The 6,836-nt window shown below is 44.3% G+C and overlaps 1 long non-coding RNA gene across 1 annotated transcript in view; it reads left to right on the top strand.

The window, feature by feature from the left end:
- Window positions 1–2,458: 2,458 nt before the first annotated feature.
- LOC308610079 overlaps window positions 2,459–6,836 on the top strand; it is a 548,215-nt gene continuing 543,837 nt past the window's right edge. Inside the window, exon 1 of the long non-coding RNA XR_014014422.1 lies at window positions 2,459–2,547. This is a non-coding gene — a long non-coding RNA (uncharacterized lncRNA). The remainder of the gene's footprint in view (window positions 2,548–6,836) is intronic.

Below are 6,836 nucleotides of genomic sequence, written 5' to 3'. Positions count from 1 at the left end.
GGGCATGGACCATTGTGATGACAAACGTTATTAATCATTCTGATGACGGGAGTCATGGAGCATTGTGATGACAAGGGCATGGAGTATTGTGATGACAGGGGCACGGAGCATTGGTTTGACAAGTTTCATACATTATTGTGATGATAGTGGGAATGTTGCTTTGTGATGACAAGGGCACGGAGCATTGTGATGAGAAGGTCATGGAGTATTGTGAAGAAAGGTGTCAGGGAACACTGTGATGACATATGTCATGGTCCATTGCGATGACAATGGCATGGAGCATTGTGATGCCAAATGTAATGGAGGATTGTGATGACAAATATAATGGAGCATTGTGATGAGTAGGGCTTGGAGCATTATGATGACAAGGGCCATTGAGAATTTTCATGACAAGTTCATGAAGCATTGTGATGACAAGGTCCTGGAGCACTGTGATGAGAAAACCATGGAGCCTTGTGATGTCAAGTCTCATGGAGAATACTGATGAAAAGGGGCATGGAGCATTGTGATTACAGGGGTCGTGGAACATTGTGAGGACAAGGGCATGGAGCACTGTGAAGAGAAGGCCAAGGAGCATTATAATGACATGCGTCATTGAGCTTTGTGATGACAAGGGCATGGAACATTGTGATTACAGTGGTCTTGGAGCATTGTGATGAAAAGGGCATGGATCACCTTGATGAAAAAGGCATGGAGCCTTGTCATGACAGGGTTCAAGGAGAATACAGACAACAAGTTTCAGGGAGCATTTCGATGACAAGTGTATTGAGCATTGTGATGACAAATTCCTGGAGCATTGTGATGAGAAAACTATGGAGCCTTGTGATGACAAATTTCATGGAGCATACTGATGAAAAGGGGCATGGAGCATTGTGAGGAGAAGACCAAGGATCATTCTGATGGCATGCGTTATTGAGCTTTGTGATGACAAGTGCATGGAGCATTGTGATGACAAGGGTCATGGAGCATTGTGATGACAACGGCCATTGAGAATTTTGATGAAAAGGTCGTGAAGCATTGTAATGACAAAGGCATGGAACTTGCTATGACAAGGGTCATGGGGCATTGCGATGACATGTGCAAGTAGAATTGTGATGACAAAAGCATGTAACATTGTGATGAGAACTGTCATGGAGCATTGTTATGACAAGCACGTGGAGAATTGTGATGACAAGGGACATGGAGCATTGTGATGACAGGTGTCATGGAGCATTGTGATGACAAGGGTCATGGATAATTATGATGACAAGGGGCATGGAGCATTCTGATGACAAGCTTCTGGAGTATTGTGCTGAGAAAGCATGTATCACTGTGATGAGAAGTGTCATGGAACATAGTGATGCCAAGGATGTGGAGAATTTTGATGACAGGGAACATGGAGCATTGTGATGACCAGGACATGGAGCATTGTGATGGCAAGACCGTGGAGCATTGTGATGAGAAGACCATGGATAATTGTGATGACGAGCGTCATGGAGCACTGTAATGACAAGGGGTATGGAGCATTGTGATGTCAGGGGACATGGAGCCTTTTGATGAAAAGGGTCATGGAGCATTTTGATGACATGTCTTATAGAACATTGTGATGTCATAGCTCATGGAATATTGTGATGATAAGTGCATGTAGCACTGTGATGACAAGAGTCATGGCACATTGTGTTTACAGAGATGAAGGAGTATTGTGATGAATAGTGATGTAACATTGTGATATCAGTGGTGAGAGAGCATATTGATGAGAAGTTCATGGAGCATTGCGATGACAAGGTTAATGGAGCATTGTGATGACAAGATTGTGGAGCACTGTGATGACAAGCGCATGGTGCACGGTGATGAAATGTGTGATGGAGCATTGTGCTGACAAGCACATCGAGCATTGTGATGACAACGGTCATGGAGCATTGTGCTGAGAAAGGCATAGAACATTGTGATGACAAGGGTCAAAGAGCATTGTGATTAAAATTTCATGGAGCACTAAGGTTAAAAATGTTCCAGAGACTGTTGATGACGAGGGCATGGACCACTGTGTTGACAAAGGTCATGAAGAATTGTGATGACTGGAGTCAATGAGCATTGTGATGACATGGGTCATGGAGCATTGTGATAAAAAGGGCATGGAGCATTGTGATGACAAGGGCATGGAGCATTGGTCTAATAAGTTTCATGGATTATTTCAATGACAGTTGGAATGGCACATTGTGATGACAAGGGCATGGAGCCTTGTGATAACCAGGTCATGCAGTATTGTGAAGACAGGTGTCAGGGAGCATTGTGATGACATATGTAATGGCCCACTGTGATGACAATGGCATGGAGCATTGTGATGCCAAGTGTCATGGAGGATTCTGATGACAAAGGTAATGGAGCATTGTGATGACAATGGCTTGGAGCATTCTGATGACAAGGGTCAGGGAGCATTGTGCTGGCAAGTGCATGGAGAATTGTGATGACACGAGTCATGGAGCATTTTGATGACAAGCTTGTGGAGTATTTCGATGACAATGGCATGGGGCATTGTGATGAAAAATGCATGGAGCCTTTTTTGACCGGGTTCAAGGAGCATTCTGATGACAAGAGTCAGGAGGATTGTGATGGCAAGTGTCATGGAGCATTGGGCTGAAAATGTTCATGGAGTATTTTGATGATCGGGGTCATGGAGCATTGTGATGACTAGGGAATGGAGTATTGTGATGACAAGAATCCCGGATCACTGTGTTGTCGGGGGTCATGGAGTGTTGTGATGACAGTGTTCCTGGACCATTGTGATGATACTGTTCATGGAGCATTGTGATGAGAAGGTCATGGAGCATTGGACTGAAAATATTCATGGAGTATTGTGATGACAGGGGTCATGGAACATTGTGATGACAAGGAAATGTAGCATTGTGATTAGAAGACCATGGAGACTTGTGATGACAAGTCTCATGGAGCATTCTGATGAAAAGGGGCATGGAGCATTGTGATTACAGGTGTCTTGGAACATTGTTATGACAAGGGCTTGGAGCATTGTGAAGAAAAGGCCATGGGGCATTCTGATGACAAGCGTCATGGAGCATTGTGATGACAAGGGCATGGAGCATTGGTCTAATAAGTTTCACGGATTATTGTGATGACAGTTGGATTGGCACATTGTGATGAAAAGGGCATGCAGCATTGGTCTAATATGTTTCATGGATTATTGCGATGACAGTTGGAATGGCACATTGTGATGACAAGGGCATGGAGCATTGTGATCACCAGGCCATGCCATATTGTGAAGACAGGTGTCAGGGAGCACTGTGATGACATATGTAATGACCCATTGTGATGACAATGGCATGGAGAGTTGTGATGACAAGGTTTATGCAGTATTGTGATGACAAGATTGTGGAGCACTGTGATGGCAAGCACATGGTGCATTGAGATGACATATGTCATGGAGCATTGTGCTGACAAGAGCATGGAGAATTGTGATGGCAAGGGTCATGGAGCATTTTGCTGAGAAAGGCATAGAGTATTGTGATGACATGGGCCAAAGAGCATTATGATTTAAAGTTCATGGAGCATTGTGGTTAAAAAGGTTACAGAGACTGTTGATGACGAGGGCCTGTACCATTGTGATGACAAAGGTCATGAATCATTGTGATGACTGGAGTCACGGAGCATTGTGAAGACAGGGGACATGGAGCATTGTTATGACAGAGGTTATGGAGAATTTTGATTTCATCGTATTGACAGTAGCCGGAAGCATGATGATGATGGGCATGATGCATTGTGATGACAGGGTTCATGGAGCACTGAGATGAAAATGGCCATGTTGCATTGTGATTACAGGGGTCTTGGAGCATTGTTAGGACAAGGGCATTGAGCATTTTGATGAGAAGTCCATGGAATATTCTGATGACATGTGTCATGGAGCTTTGTGATGACAAGGGCATGGAGCATTGTGATGACAGGGGCATGGAGCATTGGTCTGACAAGTTTCATAGATTATTGTGATGAGAGTGGGCATGGTGCATTGTGATGACATAGGCACGGAGCATGGTGATGAGAAAGTCATGGAGTATTGTGAAGACAGGTGTCAGGGAACACTGTGATGACATATGTCATGGCCAATGCGATGACAATGGCATGGAGCATTGTGATGCCAAATGTAATGGAGGATTGTGATGACAAATATAATGGAGCATTGTGATGACTAGGGCTTGGAGAATTATGATGACAAGGGCCATTGAGAATTTTCATGACAAGGTCCTGAAGCATTGTGATGACAAGGTCCTGGAGCATTGTGATGAGAAAACCATGGAGCCTTGTGATGACAAGTCTCATGGAGCATACTGATGAAAAGGGGCATGGAGCATTGTGATTACAGGGGTCGTGGAACATTGTGAGGACTAGGGCATGGAGCACTGTGAGGAGAAGGCCAAGGAGCATTCTAATGACATGCGTCATTGAGCTTTGTGATGACAAGGGCATGGAACATTGTGATTACAGTGGTCTTGGAGCATTGTGATGAAAAGGGCATGGATCACCTTGATGAAAAAGGCATGGAGCCTTGTCATGACAGGTTTCAAGGAGCATACAGACAACAAGTGTCAGGGAGCATTTTGATGACTAGTGTATTGAGCATTGTGATGACAAGGTCCTGGAGCATTGTGATGAGAAAACTATGGAGCCTTGTGATGACAAGTCTCATGGAGCATACTGTTGAAAAGGGGCATGGACCATTGGGATTACCGGGGTTTTGAACATTGTGATGAAAAGGGCATGGAGTATTGTGATGACATGCGTCATGGAGCGTTGTGATGACAAGTGTTATGGAACATTGTGGTTACAAGGGTTTGGAGCATTGTGATTATAGAGGTCATGGATCATTTTGATTTCAAGGAGCATGGAGCATTGTGATGACAAGGGCATGAAACAATGTGATCCCAAGGCTCACGGAAGATTGTGATGACAATGGAAATGGCGTATTGTGATGACAAGCGCATAGAGCACTGTAATGAAAAGGTCATGTAGCATTTAGCTGACAAAGGCATAGAGCATTGTGAGGACATGTGCCATGGAGCACTATTATAACAAGCGTCACGGAGCATTGTGAATGCAGGGGTCATGGAGCATTGGGATGACAAGGACATGGATCATGGTGATGACAAGTTTCCTGGAGCACTGGGCTGAAAATGTTCATGGAGTGTTGTGATGGCAGGGGACGTGGAGCCTTGTGATGATATTGGCCATGGAGAATTGTGATGAGTTGGTCGTGGAGCAATGGGCTGAAAATGTTCATGGATTATTGTGATGACAGGGATCATGGAACATTGGGATGACAAGGGAATGGAGCATGGTGATGACAAGTTCTTGGAGCACTGTGATGTGAAGACCATGGAGACTTGTGATGACAAGTCTCATGGAGCATTCTGATGAAAAGGGGCATGGAGCATTGTGATTACAGGGGTCTTGGAGCATTGTGATGACTAGGGCATGGAGCATTTTGATGAGAAGGCCATGGAGCATACTGATGACATGTGTCATGGAGCTTTGTGATGACAAGGGCATGGAGCATTGTGATTACAGGGATCATGGAGCATTGTGATGAAAAGGGCATGGATCATTGTGATGACAAAGGCATGGAACCTTGTCGTGACAGGGTTCAAGGAGCATACTGATGACAAGTGTCAGGGAGCATTGTGATAACAAGTGTATTGAGCATTGTGATGACAAAGATCATGGAGCATTGTGATGAGAAGACCAAGGATAACTGTGATGATGAGCATCATGGGGTGTTGTGATGATAAGTGTCATGGAACATTGTGATAACAAGGGTTTGGAGCATTATGATTACAGAGGTCATGGAGAATATTGATTTCATTGTGATGACAATAGCCTGAAGCATTATGATGATGGGCATGGTGCACTGTGATGACAGGGTTCATGGAGCATTGAGATTAAAAGGGGCATGGGGCATTGTGACTATAAGGGTCTTGGAGCATTGTGATGCAAGGGCATGGATCATTTTGATGAGAAGTCCATGGAACTTTCTTATGACAAGTGTCATGGAACCTTGTGATGACAAGGCCGTGGAACATTGTGATGGCAGGGTCATGGTGCATTGTTATGACAGGCGTAATGGAGCATTATGATGAGAAGGGCATGGAACATTGGTCTGAAATGTTTCATGTATTATTATGATGAGAGTGGGCATGGAGCATTGTGACGAGAAGGGCATCGAGCATTGTGATGACAAGTGTCATGGAGCTTTGTGATGACAAGAGCATGGAGCAATGTGATGAGACGGTTCATGGAGCATTGTGATGACAATGACTTGGAGCCTTGTGATGCCAAGGGTCATGGAGCTTTGTGATGACAAGTCATGGAGCATTTTGATGACAAGGGCATGGTGCATTGTGATGAGAAGGGCAGGGAGCCTTTTGATGACCAGGTCATGTAGCAATTTGATAAAAAGTGTAATGGAACATTTTGATGGCAGGGGTTATAGAACATTGTGATATCAGGAGTCCTGGAGCATTGGGATAAAAAGGGTCATGGAGCATTTTGATGACAGGTGTTATGGAACATTGTGATGTCAGGAGTCATGGAACATTGTGATGATAAGGGGATGTAGAATTGTGATGGCAGGATCATGGAACATGGTGATTACAGGGGTGAGGGAGTATTATGATGACTAGTGATGGAACATTGTGATATCTCTGGTGAGAGAGCATTTTGATGAGAAGTGCATGGAGCATTTTGATTACAAGGTTTATGGAGCATTTCAACGACAAGGTTGTGGACCGTTGTGATGAAATGCGCATGGCACTTTGTGATGACAATGGTCATGGAGCATTGTTCTGCCAAAGACA

Source organism: Mesoplodon bidens, assembly GCF_964165515.1.
Source record: "Mesoplodon bidens genome assembly, contig: HAP1_SCAFFOLD_35, whole genome shotgun sequence".
Lineage (NCBI taxonomy): Eukaryota > Metazoa > Chordata > Mammalia > Artiodactyla > Ziphiidae > Mesoplodon > Mesoplodon bidens.
Note: the sequence above shows the minus strand (reverse complement) of the source record. Positions and strands in the feature narration are given on the sequence as shown.